Source organism: Gossypium raimondii, chromosome 8 (genome assembly GCF_025698545.1).
Source record: "Gossypium raimondii isolate GPD5lz chromosome 8, ASM2569854v1, whole genome shotgun sequence".
NCBI lineage: Eukaryota > Viridiplantae > Streptophyta > Magnoliopsida > Malvales > Malvaceae > Gossypium > Gossypium raimondii.
In genome coordinates, this window is record NC_068572.1 from 12,244,527 (window position 1) to 12,262,295 (window position 17,769).

Consider the following 17,769-nt stretch of genomic DNA (forward strand, 5'->3'; position numbering starts at 1 on the left):
ATAGATGTATTCATGTTTTCGGACACATAGACAAATACATGCAAAATCATAAACAATCATTCTTTGGCTTCAATATTCATATTGCATACTTGGATCTTTCAAATTTCATACAATCTATACACACTAGGTCCCTCAACATTCATCATCATACCATGTTCATCTAGTTTCAGTTCATGTTTCAATCACTTTTCACGGGAGTTTCTAGAAAACTTAACACACATGTAAGAGTCAGTTTAGAGACTCACTTGACAAACTCATTATACGCTGACACCTTTCAAAACTCAACACTCGATTCATACAAACACCCAAACTATTTCACATCCCATCGCATATTTCCAGACATACTCATACAACCCTATTTAACTTCAGGATCCACTATCAAAAACACATATTAGACTGATCATTCTACTTTTTATTCATGAATTTCTACACATCATAACTTTATTCTTACACAATTCCCTTATGTTTTACTCATATAATCAATACTCAAGTTTTGTCATTAACTAATCATCTATACCTATAGTTCACATTTCACAGTATACATTCCAAATGAACACATACATAATCATGACTAAATGTCACAACACTCATGCACAATGTACCACATACTAGACTCATCGGATTCTTTATCAAATGTTCTTCCTATTTCTAACAATCAATCATGCACTCACTCATTATTTCCGAAACTTAGATTATAAATAACTTATCCAAAAGATTCACAAGAACCCATATAAGATAACTCACATTTGACCAGACCACTTATTCCTTAGATTAATCTTAGCTCAATACTCATTTCGTCACAAATTTAGAATCACCAAGCTTCATACCTATAAACTTTAATTTATATAGCTTTTTTTAGTAGCCTTTACCACCGTTTTACTTAAAAGTAATACTAATCTCGAGTATTTTTAATTAATTTAGTGTATTTTGCTTTAAACCTCAATAATGGACATGAATTTATAAAATATACAAATTTGTGCTTTATTACATGAAATTTGTGCATAAATTAAACTATTTCATATCATTTATTAATGTGTTATATTTAATTGCGCAGTGGGACCATGAAGTTGATTTAATAAAGTTGCATGAATATGAGTTATTTATTTCATATGTTGGATGGCAAAACCATGTTAAATGGGTCAACAAGGTGTTATTTTGACCCAGTTAAAATGATGCTACATGGCGGACAAGTCTAATTATTTAATGGGTCACAGAACTGTCCAACAAGGGGGAGTTAAGCCCAAATATAGCACAAGCATGTTGGCTGCCCAACAATCTATTTGGGTTACTTACTAGAAGTCCTTGCATTTAGAAAATCATTGGAAATCAGCACACAAAGATTATCCTTGAAACCGTCTAACCCATGCCTAAATTTAGCATGATCCTATGCTCAAATAAAGGAACCATCATCCACCTTTTTCCACAAAATGTGGCTGACTAAGCAATGGAGAAAATGAAGGGATTCCAATCCCTATTTTTAGTAAACTCTACCATCTACTTCAAGTATAATTTTCCTTCATCCCTCATCCTTACATCCTTCATTCTTCATTATTCACACCTCTTAATCATTATTCCTTCTCCCATTTCCCCTTTTCATTTCCATTCATAGCATCCCATATTTTCTTTCTTAGCCAAAAACCTTGATAAGATTATCTCTTGGCCGACCACCTTGAGAAGCCAGTAGCAAAAGAGCAACACAAGGATCGGAGGAAATTTTCTTTAATAAGAGTTCATGAGACTACTGATTTGATAGATTTTATTATTCCTTTACTTTGTTATTTTTATTTTAATCATGTTTGCAATGTGTCTTATTATTCGGTCATCAACAATGCTAGCTTAATTCTGTTTAGCTAGGATGATTGCATTTACTTAATGAATTTTGTTTAAACCATGTCTATAGTGTTTGTTCCATAGTCGATCATGTTTTCAATTAAAATCAAGTATGTATTTCATTCATACGTGATTGGATGCATTAGAATTACCTGAGCGATCCTAACCAGATGATGGCTAGTGGACACAATAATTGAAATGTGCGTTCTTAATTTAGATCCTAACTAGACAAATTTAAAGGTTCATAATAACTTTAACAAGCTCTATTAACTTGCATAGTTTTTAGGTTTATGTGATTAAACTGTTTTCAAACCTAACTTGTCCCTATTACTTCTCATGAATCCTAAGAAACCCTTAATTTAATATGATCAATAAAATGAATGTTTTAGTAAGTAAAATGTTCAGAAAGGACTTAATTTGGTTTCCAAAGTCATAAAAAATCAAGTTGCCATGGAATAATTTTCGAACACTGCTAAGCATGATAAAAATAAGCTAAGTTGAATGATGTAATTATCATAGCCTATTCATGTTATTGATTGTTGAAGTTTGTGTTTTTGCTAAATCCATTCATACATTTCATTTCATACTTCGCATTTAGTTTAAATTGTATTAGGGATCAATCTTGCATCTAGATAATTTAATTTAGTTAATCACTGACCGCTCAAGATATTATGTTTTTATCATCAAATTGTTAACTTTAATTTTTCAATATATTGATTAACATAAACAGCCTCTGTGGAGACGATAACTATTTTACTTACTTATTACTTGATAACGACTGTGTACACTTGCACAAACCGAGCGTTACAAGTTTTTGACGCTATTTTCGGGGCTGTTGCCTTAATCATTTTTGTGAAATTATTCTTTTCAATTTGGTTTTTATTTCATTTTTATCTAACTTCTAACATTACAAATCTATTCTTTATTTTTGTGATTTATTTTTCAGCTATTTATGAGCATAGATCGAATTATCGATTTATTACATGTAGACATTGAAATTGAGCGAACATTTAGGCAGGGAATCCGAGATGAACCTCAGAAATAAAAATGATGGACAAGGAATGGAGCCAACCATGTGCACAATCCAATCTTTATTGCTGATGATAGGGATCATGCCATAAGACAGTACGTTGTGTTACTCTTCAATGAATTAAATCTGGGAATTAGGATATCAGAGATTGATGCACCGCAAGTTGAATTGTAACCAGTGATGTTTTAAATGCTCCAAATGGTGGGCCAGTTTAGTGGAATGTGTAACACCCTAAAACCCGACCTAGACGTTACGGTCGAATCTGGCATGTCACATTGAAGTGTCTTTCGAAAGATTGGACCTTTTGGTAAAAGTTTGTTTCTAGGCTTAAAAACCTGTAATTATTATTTAACAAATCACCTAGCCAAAATGTTTGCCTTGTTGTCTGCTTTTGATATAAAAGGTTGATCTAAAATCTCGGAAGCTTTTTAAAACTCTAATGTTTAAATTTCGTGTCTTTGAAAATAGTAATTATTTTGAAAATTCGTCATCCCCTAAACTAACTATTTAAAATAAGTAAGCAAGAGCCCAATTAAAATTTTAAACAAACTTAAAGGCCTTATTACATAAACAAAACTACTACAAACATTAAATTTAAAAGAAAGCAGATGTAGAGCTGTTGTAGTTGTGTGGCCACCTCCGAGTCCCTCGCAGCACCAAATCGCCTAAGATTGAGGATTACCTGAACGGTTAAAAGGAAAGAGTGAGTTTACGAAACTTAGTGTGTAATCCCCTATCAGTCAATCAATATACAACAAGCAGTGATAATTTGGGCCTGGGCCCTATTTAGTAACAGTACAGTGTGGGCCTTAGCCTAATACAGTATCGGTACAGTGCAATATCAACCTATCCCAATCCAGCCAACACACCACTCCGTACCACCAACACACCATGTGGGGATAAAATCGACCCACCTAGCCAACACACTAATATCGCAACAAAGCTGCCAGTAAAATAAATGGCATATAGCCATTAGTAGGTCCACAGTCGCCTTGGGCGACCCGTGCAACCTTATCAGTACGGTACACTTCCTCCAAATATAACAACCCATCCCCATGCAATATGCCGTGACATAATATCGTACGTGTATGCAAAATGTCATGCTCAATCACAATCATACATATCATAGAGCAAATCAGTCATAACATAAGGCCATAACAGTCATTTCATCTCCTAGGGGTATAACAGTTATTTTACCCTATGGAGGTATTTCAGTCATTTTATCCTATGAGGGTAATTCAATCATTTTACCCTGTGGGGGTAATTCAGTCATTTTATCCTGTAAGGGTAATTCGGTCATTTTACCCTATGGGGGTAATTCGATCATTTATTGACCTCTCGAAAGGTCCGCGGTCGCCTCGAGTGACTCAAGTAACCTAAATGGTCATAACAGTGTAAATGGGCCCAAGGCCCAGAACTCGGCCCAAGTGGGGCCACACACTTGTGCGGCCCACTCAGGCTAGATTTCGCCACGCTATGGAATCCACATAGCTCAGTGCAGTATTTTCCTTAAATAGTGGATTTTATCCGTGTAGGGATCACAAGCACATTGAGCCCACACAACCCATTTCGGCCCAACGTGGCCATTACAGCCCAACGTGGCCTATTACGGCCCAACGTGGCCTATTACGGCCTAAGCCCATGAAAATGCTCATGGAGGCCTCTACAGTTTATCACCCATTGTTGCAGGTTTGGCTTTCCACACGAGCGATCGCACACTCGTGTGGTCTCAACATCGTATTTCGGCTTTTCGGCTTTTGTCATTCTACAGTTATAATGAGGTGGTTACACACTTGATGCAATTTGCAGATTTCCTTTGTTTTGAACACTCTTATTCCAAAAATCAATGATCATCGCACCCTTAGTTCCCAAGCAATGTGCCAATCAACCTTAACCACCAGTTAGGAATGGAAGCAATGCAAGTTGGAGAAAGCGACGAAAACCTTGAAAACCTCACCGATCTCCCATCAAGAACAAGGAACAAATGAGATCATATATAGCTCTCCACAAAAACAACCTCCCCAAATCCCAATATTCTCTTCTCAAATCTCTCCAAATATCCTTCCTAAATTCTCTCTATAACCAGTTCAAACTCCATTTAGCAGTATTTCAATCCAACTCTACCACCCACACGAATTAGGTAGCAAAATAAATACTCCCTATTTGATACGCCACCACTCGAACCTTAGACCTCATGTACACTTCACACGCCCCTTACCACTAGACCTACAACTCCATTGTATCATATTTTCACCACAATACTTTAAGAACCTACTACCTAGATCCAAGGATTTTATTCACTTAAAATAAAATGTTTTTGTATAAGCCAAGGCTTAAACCCCTGACTTCTCAGACACTTCCAAACACTCCTAAATCTCTTAACCACTGAAGCAAGCATTCATTTATGTCACTTCCTTGCACAACTAAATATTTATGTACAGTCTTCTATCTGTTCCCTTGTTCAAAACCTATTTCTTCTAGGCCCCAAATTCGGAGTGTTACAGAATGCCCACAAAAGATCCACACATTTACCTTCGATTATTCATAGAGGTGAGCGATTTGTTTAAGATAGTTAGTGTGACTAAAGATGCATTGAGGTTGAAGTTGTTTCCATACTCGTTACAAGATCGAGCACGATCATGGCTTAATTCATTGCCACCAAGTTCAATATCTATATGGCAAGAATTAGCAGAGATTTTTGGTTAAATATTTCCCACCTAGCAAAAATGCTAAATTGCGAAATGAGATAACCACTTTTCAACAATTGGATGACGAATCTTTGTATGAGGCAAGGGAGAGATTCAAAGACTTACTTCGTAAGTGCTCTCATCATGGGGTTCCACACTACATTTAGTTGGAGACGTTTTATAACGGTCTCAATGCACACACAAGGTTGATGGTAAATGCTTCTATGAATGGTGCGATTTTGTCTAAGTCTTATAATAAGGCTTACAAGATCATTCAGAGGATAGCTAGTAACAACTATAAATGGCCAACAAATCGAGCAACTTCAGGAAAACAAGTAGCTGGAGTGCACAAAGTGAATACACTTACATCACTCTCAACTCAGGTATCTTCTATTTTCTCAATGTTGAAACAGTTTACCACTAATAGTTTGAATAATTTTGCAGCTCAGTCACTGATTCAATTCGATGTTGTTTCCTATGTATACATGGGGATGGTAATTCTTTTAAGAATTTTCCATCAAATCCCGAGTCAATTTATTACGTAGGGAATCAACACCAAAATAGAAGTGGACCCGGACCACAGTCCAACTTCTACAATCCTTCATGGCGCAACCATCCAAACTTTTCTTAGAGTAACCAAGGAAATGGACTGAACAACACTTACATACAGCATATATCCAACCAATCCCAAGGGTTCAATCAACAAGCTCTAAAACCACAACAAGCTGAGTCATCTAACAATTTGGAGAACTTGTTGAAGGCGTACATGGCAAAAACTGATGCTTTAATCCAAAGTCAAGCAGCAACACTGAAAAATTTGGGGAACCAAATGGGTCAGTTAGCTGCAAAGCTTCTTTATCGACCACAAGGAGCATTGTCGAGTGGTACAGAAAATCCAAGAAATTTGGGTAAGGAAAATTTCAAAGTAGTTGCCTTATGAATGGTAATACTTTGGAACCCAAGAAGGTTGTGATTGAAGATGAACCCATTAAGAAAGAGGAAAGTCAACCAACAATTGAAATTCCTACACCAGTTAAGCCAGAACTTACAAATTTTGATAAGGTAAAACCTAAACTAGTGAATTCTGAAAAACTAACATCTTCTTTAGATGCAGATTTATCTCCTCAAAAAAGTTTTTCAGTCCAATCCAAAGTTCTATCACCTCCATATCCTCAAAATTTCTAACCAAATAAGCAGAAATAGGAGGTGCAATTCAAGAATTTTTTGGACGTCCTAAAGCAACTTCACATCAACATCCCGTTGGTGGAGGCTTTAGAGGAAATGCCCAATTATGTGAAGTTCATGAAGGACATTGGAATGGTGGAAATGTGCAAGTGTACACAATCGTAACAAGTTAATGTTGAGTTATTGTACCCATAGGGACTCTGTAAGAAAATATTTATGAAATGCAATTAAAAACACTTTTGTGAAGGAAATTGTTTTCTTTTGAAAGAAAAGGATTTAATAAAACTAGATTTTAACTAAGAAAATTCAAAGGTAAAAATTCCAAAGCACGATTTCGAAAAATAAGTTTAATCAATATGACATAATTGTGTTAGATCAATTGCATTTCTTAACTTAATACTACTATGTTCATGTTGTTACAAATAAATTCATGGTAACTTGGTAATTTGTTAACTATAACACATACATACTTACTAAATTAACTAAATCTCTTGAATATATTACTATGTCAATTCAATCAATTAATCAAATTTAAGAAACAAGTAAAAGATTAAGTGAAGTAACAATATATTCCTACATTGAAACAGTTTAATCACAATAATCTTGCAAGTTATGCAAGGCTAATGTACCATTTAATACCTCGCTATTTTACCCTCACTACTTTAGAAGATTAAATATGCACTGATTAAGTATTGTGTCAATTAATTACAATTTCAATATGATTAATAATTAATTCATTAGTTACCATACAATTATAATGCAAGTATAACATAATCATGGTTTTACTTAATCAAACAATTTATCAAGACCTATAACAACACAAACATGATTTTAATAACTTAAATAGACAAAATGCAATCAACCTAACACGAATTAAATTAAGAATAACAACATAACAAATATTCATATACATGACCATAACAACAGGAAAAGTTAAAGGATAGGAAACTAGAATTAAATTCAGCGTTTCTCCGAATCCAAATTAATTTCTCCTCTCCTCCTCCACTCATTCTTACTTTTCCAAGGCTTCTATAAGCACTTGAATGCTTCTACCCAAGGTGGATGAAGGGCTCCTTTCCAATAGGGAAATCAGCAAAGGAAAGTAAAAGGAAAATTGGGAAATAAATGAGAGAAAGTGAGTGAAAGAGAGAGAGAGATGTGTGGGATGAGAGGTGTGTTGAATGAATAGGTGAAAGGGGGTGTTTATAGGAGAGAGTGAATGCTAAAAATAGCAAATAATTTGCAGCCACACACTCCCCTTGGCCGGCCACACATGTAGCAAAGTTTGAATGTTTCAAACTTTGCTAAATTTAGCTTGGGGCAAATCTTTAAAGCATAATAAGTGGAGGGTATGCGGTTTCAAGGAGACTTCAAGGGATGATTTGCAAGTCAATAAATCAGCTAATTTGAGCTGATTGGGTCAGCATTTTGGACGGGTTTGGGTAGCCCAATTGCTCGATTGGAATAGTCCTTCGTATTAGCACAATTGGGCCTCTTTTCCATAATATAATCAATAATAATCATTTAACCCAAAATAAATTAGATTAAAATTAAAATTAATTATATTATGTATTAATATTCATAATTTGGACTGTTTTAGGCTGAAAAATTAATTTGCCTCCATGCTTTACAAATCACTTCACAGTTTTGAGCTTCTAGTAGCGTCTGCCGAGTCAATTTTTACCCTTTGTGCAAACCTATCGAAAATAAATCAAAATTTATGAAAATTTATTACAAAATTAATTAAAATTTAATATGTTAATAATTTAAGTACAATTTAATTATTTTATAATTATATTATATTTTTCGACAAGAATTACTACGAAACTACATGAATTTGAGTTAAAAAGGGAATGAAAAAATTTATATATTTTTGTGTTTCCAGACATCCTACCCAAGAAGAAAAGACTTAGTAAGTATGAAATTGTCACTTTAATGAATGAGTGCAGTGCATTCTTACAGAACAAGCTTCCTCCAAAACTGAAGGACCCTGAAAGCTTTACTATACCCTGTAATATAGAAGAATCTTACTGTGGTAAAGTTTTGTACGACTTAGGAGTGAGCATCAACTTGATGCCCAAGTCTATTTTCAAACTGTTGGGAATAGGTGAAGTAAGACCCACCATTGTGAAACTTCAACTAGCGGAACGATCTTTGGCATACCCCAAATGAAAGATTGAATGTGTTTTGGTAAGAGCCGATAAATTAATTTTTCCTGTTGATTTCATTGTCTTAGATTTTGAAGCAGATAAGGAAGTGTCGATCATCCTAGGGAGACCTTTCCTAGCTATGGGAAGAAAATTGATAGACGTGCAAAAGGGAGAACTCATGATAAAAGGAGTTCAGGATGATCAAGTAACATTTAATGTTCTTAAAGCTATGAAATTTCCTGATCTGATAGAGGAATGTTCAGTAATGGATGAGCTAGAAACCTTAGTTTCTATAGAATGGGAGAACAATTTTGAAGACCCATTGGTGAACACTTTGGGGTCTGAGCCATTAGAAGATGAAGAAGATAATGAAAACATGGCTTTGATGGAAGCCAATCCTAGGGATTATGTTCAATCAGCACGGCTTGAACCACTAGAATTGGAAGTTCAGGAATTTACACAACCAAATTTGTTAGTCGAGGAACCACCCAAACTCAAACTTAAGGTACTTCCTTCCTATTTAAAATACGTTTATTTAGGTAACTATTTTACTTATCTTGTGATTATTTTAGCAGAATTAACAGAACACCAAGAGGAGCAATTGGTCGAAGTTTTAAAGAAATTTAAATCCTGAGTTGACCATTCCAATGCCATCTTCTTCAAACATTATGAAGAAATCACAATTCTCAACTATAATGGATATGTGGAAATTCATGCATAATTAACAACAAGCTTACTGGAGATATGCAAAAGTTAGATATGATACCATACAAAATACTTTTAAGAATATCTCTAACACTTTTGTTCCTGAGTTCCCAAATCATATCTTCGAGACATGGCAAAAGGAGATTGTAGAATCAAGTGCGACAAAAAAAAGGGAAAAGGAAAAAGACATGGAGGATGACACAAATAAAAAGGGGGAAATTTCTTTTTCTTAGCATTTATTTATTTTTAGGCATTTATATTTCTTTCATAGTTAATATTTTGCTTTCGCATAATAAATAAGATATTGCAAGCATGAATAAAACAAGTTCAATACCTCTTCATTAGAAAAAAGCAAAGTGATGTGGTAATGGGAATGAACATGTCTAAGATGGATTGTTGAGAAATACTTGGTATTTAAGCAATCTTCATGACTCACCTCTCTTTCCTACAACCCTACCTGGTGTTCAGTTACCATTCATTCTTTTGCTTTTCCAATAAGGACATTGCTTCTTTTTAAAAGGGATAAGGCAATATTAGCATGAATTTTAAATTTATTTTCTTAAATAGGTTTCAAGCTTTCACATGAATATGCTGAAATAAAATAATGTTCTGATAAAATTTTTGTTCATAAGTTAGCTCAAATGGAAGTATGATTTTTTATCTTATTTGAGTTTTTTTATGTTATCCTGAGTTATGGAATGCTTGTATGTTCTTAGGTCTTACGTAGCCTTTTGCCATGAAAATTGAACTTCTTTTGAAATAGACATGCATGAAGGTTTAAGTCCTTATAATTGACTTAGTAACTTTCTTGAGGTGAAATCCTAGGAGGCAAAAGAATCTAAACATGATTTAGGCACATTTTCTTTGGGTCGTTTGAGCCTTTCGAGCCTACCATATATATTTGACCCTTGAAACCTTAATTTGAGCCTTAAAGCCTATTTTATTATTATTTACCTACATCATAAGCCATGTTACCATCCTTTTAAATTATATCTTATTATTTCACCTATATTAACCATACTTGTCTTGGTGAGCAAATATCAATGAAAAATTCGACAAGATGTACATGTTCTTCGTATGTTCAAAAAAATCTCTATTCAAATGTCAAGCAAAAAGAGAAAAATAAATACTCAAAATATTGAGAAATATTGGGCAAATGCTTCAAGATTAAGTTTGGGGTGAAGAACTCATTAGTAGGAAGAATGTACCTTGAAAATATCCAAGGCAAAGTTAGGTTAAGATTACTGAACCTAAAAATTCACGTCTCTTTATCCCTACCTTAAGTCTAGCCCCATTACAAGCTTATAAAAGACCTATTGATTTGGATGATTATGCCAACTATATTAGTGGAAAGGAACTGCTAAGTTCAAAATATGATTAGACCTTGTGATTGCTTTGTTTGGTTCATAAGGAAACTTTGATTGAAAGGTGAATGTTATGTATGACCTTGAAAATCATGCACTCTATGACTGATGCTAGCATTTTTCTGCACTTAAAATAATGTTTGCATATGAGCGACTTATCAACAAAAAGAGTTTGTGAGCATGATTTTGTTGATGCAAGGTTATGTGTAAAGATTGATGCTGCTTAAACTTATTGCAAAATTTGTCTCAGCAAAAGTTGTGCTTTACATGAAACTTATTACTTGGTATGAGCAATGGATTAAGTTTGGGGTAGACCTGTCCATGGGCCGGGCCGGACTGGGTTCGGGCTGAGCCCAAAAAAAATTTTCGGCCCGACTCTTAGGCCCGGCCCGGCCCGGCCCGAAATATGGGCCTAAAATTTTGCCAGCCGACCGGGAAAAATAATAAGCCCGAGCCTAGCCCGATTTTTAATAAACACAAAAATATTTTAAAAATAAAATATATTTTTTAAAGTATTTTAAAATTAAAAATAAAAATAAAAATATATATTTATTATATTGGTAGGGCTCGGGCCAAAAAGTTTAGTGAGCCCGCCCATTTTTAAACGGCCTTGTTTTTACCCAAGCTCATATTTCGGCCTATATTTTTACCCGAACCTCCCATATTTGGGGGGGCCGTCGGGTAGGTCAGGCCGCCTTGACCATGGACAGGTCTAGTTTGGGGGTGTGCAAACTCTAAATTATATAGGTTTTTCTAGTAGCTTTTACCATATTTTACTTAAAAATAATACTAATCCCGAGTATTTGTTAATTAATTAAGTGAATTTTCTTAAACTTCAATAATGGACATGAATTTATAAAATATGCAAATTTGTGTTTCATTACATAAATTTTGTGCATAAATTAAATTATTTCATGATATTAATTAATGTGTTATATTTAATTGTGCAGTGGGACCATCAAGTTGATTTAATAAAGATTTGATTATAAAGTTGCATGAATATGAGCTATTTATTTCCTATGTTGGATGGCAAAACCATGCTAAATGGGTCAACAATGTGTTATTTTGACCCAGTTAAAATGATGCTACATGGTGGACAAGTCTGATTATTTAATGGGTCACAAAACCGTCCAACAAAGGGAGTCAAGCCTAAATTCAACACATGTATGTTGGCTACCCAAAAAAATAGTTTTGAGATATTTACTAGAGGTCCCTACATTTGGAGAATCATTGGACATCAGCACACATAGATTGCCCTTGAAACCGTCCAACCCATGCCTAAATTTAGAATGATTCTATCCTCAAATAAAGGAACCATCATCCACTTTCTTCCACAAAATGTGGTCGGCCAAGCAATGGAGAAAATGGAGGGATTCTGCTTATTTTTAGTAAAATCTACCATCTACTTCAAGTATAATTTTCCCTCATCCCTCATCCCTACATCCTTCATTCTTCATTCTTTACATCTCTCAATCATCATTCATTCTTTCATTTCCTCTTTTCATTTCCACGCATAGCATCCCATATTTTTTTTCTTAGCCAAAAACCTTGATAAGATTATCTCTTGGCCAGCCACCTTAATGAGCCATTAGCAAAAGAGAAACACAAGGATTGGAGGAAAACGTCTTCAATAAGAGTTCACGAGACTGCTGATTCGACATAGTTTATTCTTCCTTTACTTTGTTGTTTTGATTTTAATCATGTTGGCAATGTGCTTTGTTATCTTATCATCAACAATCGTAGCTTAATTATGTTTAGCTAAGATGATTGCATTTATTTAATAAAGTTTGTTTAAATCATGTTTATAGTGTTTGTGTCTCATTTGATCATGTTTTCAGTTAAACTTAAGTATGTATTTCATTCATACATGATTGGATGCATTAGAATTAGTTGAGCGATCCTAACCAGATTACAGCTAGTGGACACAATAATTGAAATGTTCATGCTTAATTTAGATCTTAACCAAACTAAATTAAAGGTTCATAATAACTTTAACGAGCTCTATTATCTTGCATAGTTTTTAGGTTTATGTGATTAAACTATTTCAAACCTAACCCCTCCCTGTTACTTCACATGAATCCTAAGAAATTCTTAGTTTAATATGATCAGTAAAATGCATGTTTTACTAAGTAAAAGATTCTGAAAGGACTTTATTTGGTTTCCAAACACATGAAAGATCAAGTTGCCATGGAATAATTTCCAAACACTATTAAGCATGATAAAAATAAGCTAAGTTAAATGATGTAATTATCCTAGCCTATTCATGTTATTGATTGTTGAAGTTTGTGTTTTTGCTAAAATCATTCATACATTTTATTTCATATTTCGCATTTAGTTTAAATTGTATTAAGGATCAATCTTGCATCTAGATCATTTAATTTAGTTAATCATTCATCACTTAAGATATTGCGTTTTTATCATCAAATTGTTAACTTTAATTTTGCAATATATTGATTAACATACACAGTACTTGTGGAGACGATAACTCTTTTACTGACTTATTATTTGATAACGAATGTGTACACTTGCACAAATTGAGCATTACAATACCCAATGCACTTACCATCAATTTGATATAGATATATTTTAGTATGAACAAAATATATACAAGGGTAGTGAAGAAACTCACTTGATCCTCACCTAAAGTAGCTAGCACAGCAGATCCAACCATTTGACTTGCAATCATGGAATATGAAGGAATCTTCTACTTTAGATCCGATCTTTAGTTCCAACCCAAGGACAACAAACCCTAGATGGCTTTCAAAGAAAGCTATAGAAGCATTTTCAAAAGAAAGAAGAAGATAAAATGTCCCTCTCTTTAGTCCATTTAACTAATCTATACTTACAGACAAGACCCATGTTTCCCCTAGTGAAACTTGACACGTGTCACACTCTTTTAAAAATATCTTCATTAATGGTCTACAACTGTAAAGGCAATATAAGTTAGAATCCAATAGGGAAAATTTGGTTACCCTAACTAAGGGGCCCTAATTACTATACTTACCATGCAACTAACCTTGTCACTCTAATAACGTGGCGTACTACGCCTTTGGCGAGTACTCCTTTAAAATCATCTCTCCACCTAGTTGTTATCTCATAGAATAGTAACCAAATACTAGGGCTTCACCAAGTGGGTTGTTACATACTTTTAACCACTTAACACAGTCTTCTCCTTAATATATAGCAGAATATCAAGAAATCAAGTTCTTACTTACTCTTGTGGCAGTTATTAAACATCTACACATACGCACCAAATAATCATCTGGGCGTATAACACTAAGCCATACAGACTCTTTATTGTTATGCGCCAAAATTGGGGTGTTACAGGGTTTTGCAAGAAATATTGGTTACTATAATGAATATAAGGTTGAGTTATGGGGTGAGGTAGATGGGTTAGATCAAGCTTGGAAACTAAGGGGTCAACAGATAATCCTCGAGTTGGATTGTTTAGTGGCTATTTAAAAAATCAAGAGTTCTATTTTGGGAATCAAATCAATTCTATAACTAGAGCTATTTAGGAGTTGTTAAATTGAGATTGGATAATTGAGATAGTCCATACTTATATAGAAGGTAACCGAGTAGCTGATTGCATGGCTAACTTTGCTACAAGCTTCCTTAAGGGCTTCATCTTCACGTTGATCCTCTAGGTTTTGCTATTAATGTGTTGCATGATGCTGTGAATTGTATAACTTCATCTAGGTTGATTTCTACATAACTTGTTTGATTCTTTCGTACTAAAAAAGGTGCGTTTGGTTTAAAAAATGTAATTGATACGCCCCGGCCTTGTTGATTAATCCGAGTCGTATAGTTGCCCGATTGTTAAAACAAAGAAGAATCGTTTGAGTTGGAATGAAGTCAGATATTAGGCTAAATGTGGTTTAAGGGTATCAAGGATAGGCTTAAGAAGAAGATGGCTAATCGAATGATTAAGGCTTGGTTGTGGATGAAAAAGAAAACTCGGTATTTGGAATTAAAACAAAAACTTAGAACAAGAATGAACCAACACTTCGATTGAAGGTTGGCCCGAAACTTATAGGTTCTAAATTTGTTTATGAGAAAGGATAGGGACACCTCGACCCACTATCTAAAAGAGATAGGAACCTTGGTATAATTTAGGTTGAACGCAACACGATTTCGTGATAAGTTCCTTTGAACAAAAACAGGTTGACGCCACTAACTAGTTAGATAAGTCAACGAAGTTTTTGGACGAAATTTAAGAGAAGAATTCTCTCAACAAATTGACAGCAATTCATTAAGGTTCAAAAAGTTTTTTTTTACAAAGTAATTTCAACCTGAATTTATAGGCTTTACATGGCAACCGAATGGGCAGTCTTAAGAGCTAAGTAAAAGTCTTGAAAATTCCAGATTAATAAGCTGAGTTGAACAGCCATGATGGTGTGAACAATCGGTCTTGAAGAGTCCCCAATGTGTGAACACTCTAAAACGAACAACCAAAAGCTTCCAGCAATGTGAAAAGAATTGTTCAGCCAAATTGACAACTTGGAAAAATAAATCAACATCCCCTTTGGCTGAATAGTCACATAGGAGACTTCAAACATCAACCCAAATTAATCTCCAAACATGCATGTGTCGTCCATTGCATGTACCTGCAGCAAATACATTCAATAAATTAGATGCATTTTAGACACATTAAATTGGCAACAAATAACACTAAATTCCTGCACATTAAATTCGGCAGCCCTTAGGACACAATTAAAACATGTTTGAGTTTGGAACAACTTAATTATTAAACATAAATTCGGCTGGACTTGGACATCATTAAAAACATGTAATAAAATTGACACATTAATAACATGTATTAAAATAAAACACATTTATCACAAAATTTAATATGTCCAGATTTTATTAAATTAATTAATCTTAAGCTAATTAACTATTTAACTAATCAGCAACTAAATTTATTTATTCCAGCAACTTCTACGAAAACTAAAAGGTGATCTCCTCGAGCTAAATTCGAGCTAATTAAAGCTTATGGAGTTGAGATGGAGCTACGTTCAGCTTGCAAAAACGACGAGCCTCGCTTGTAGGCTGAACCAATGGCTATTCTCTAGGTGGGATCGTATCAGTAACATTCTCGGGATAAAGTGAGATATTTTAAACATTACCTCGAGCCAATATTCTCATATTTCTAATAGTGTCAAGATTTCAAGATATGGGAGATAACCTCAAAACAACTCATCCTTAGGTAATCTTACATGCCCTTGCTAATATAATGGTTTTGACAATTTTACTTCCTATTTGCAATGACTTCGATTCGTTTTACTTAAATCAAAATGAAATAGTAATAACTAAAAATCAAAATTTTCAAGTAACATTTTAACTATATATATTATTATAAGTTGAAAAGTTAGCATTTAATTTATTGTATTATATTTTGTCTATTACATTCTAATATTACTTTTATAATAATTTACCATTTAGTTTTATCATTTTGGTGGAACTTGCCTTAAATCATATAACAAATAACATATTCTAATAATGAAAACATATTTTTTTTCTTCTCTTTTCCTTATCATCTTGATTAAAGGAGAAGCCTTACCTACTCATCAATCATTCCCAATTCCAATTTAGTTATTTAAGAAAAGAAATATGCAATTAATTTATTAGAAAAATATATTCATTTATTAGTAAAATAAAATATTATAAGCTTCAAATTTTGTGTAGTTAAAAAAATCTAAAAGGACTATTTAGTAAAATATGTTTTAGATAATCCTATATTCCATCATCCAAACAATAAAATCTTACATTCTATCCAAATACACCACATAGGGTAATGTAACATGGCCAAATAAAAATAATCTTAGCTTTTAGTAATCTTATTACTAGAGAGAATCTTACCTACTCATATGCCCAAGTGTGTTCGAGGGTTTTTTCCATTTTCTCTTTTCCTACAACACAAGTATATTCTTTTTGCCTTTCGTGTAATCTTTTTATTTAGAAATGAAAAGGGTTAATATACATATATGGAGGTACTTGAACTTGGAAAATTGTAACTACTTGTTACCTAAATTTTTTTACCTAAATGGTACCTAAACTTGAAAATCGTAAGCCAACTTAGTACTTTTCTTAGGTACCTAACTAACACCATTAAAATATGTCGACATGGCACTAGAAACCAATAGCATTGGGACACATGGTAGCCTCACATTTTGACACGTAGAAAAAATTATAAAAAATTTATAATTTTTTACTCAAGGGAATGAACATGTGCAACAATTTGTCCAAATTCATTCTAGAATACTTTTTTAGTATTTTTTTTATATATTTTAGTTTTTTTATAAAATATCAAATTTTGTATATTATTATTTTGAAATTTAAAATATATAAAATATGGAAATAAAATAAAATTTTATAAAATATTAGAAATATTATTTGACACTAGAATTAATTTGGACAACAACTTGTCAACTATTTGTCTAGATTTATTCCGACATGTTTTTGAGTAATTTTATATATTTTCATTATTTCATAAAATATTAGATTTTATATTATTATTATAAAATTAAAATATATATAAAATCTTAAATTTATAAAATATATTATTTCACATCAGATTTTATAAAAAATATAGAATATTAGATTTTATAAAGTATATGTCCAAATATATATAATATAATTTATATAAAATATAAAAATGTATAAAACATCAAATTTTATATATTTTTAATTTAGTTGTTAGTGTAGATTAATACTGCTGAAGTGCTAAATAAAAGTAAAGTTTAAGTATTAATAAGGTAAAAGAAAATTTAAGTAATAATTAAGTCACCCTACATATTAACCCAAATGAAAAATTACTA

The 17,769-nt window shown here is 33.2% G+C and overlaps 1 non-coding gene across 1 annotated transcript; it reads right to left on the minus strand.

The window, feature by feature from the left end:
* Positions 1–5,591: 5,591 nt before the first annotated feature.
* Positions 5,592–5,698, minus strand: LOC128032162 (small nucleolar RNA R71). Its single transcript, XR_008188291.1, has one exon. It is a non-coding gene; the product is annotated as a small nucleolar RNA R71 (small nucleolar RNA).
* Between the last annotated feature and the right edge of the window lie 12,071 nt (positions 5,699–17,769).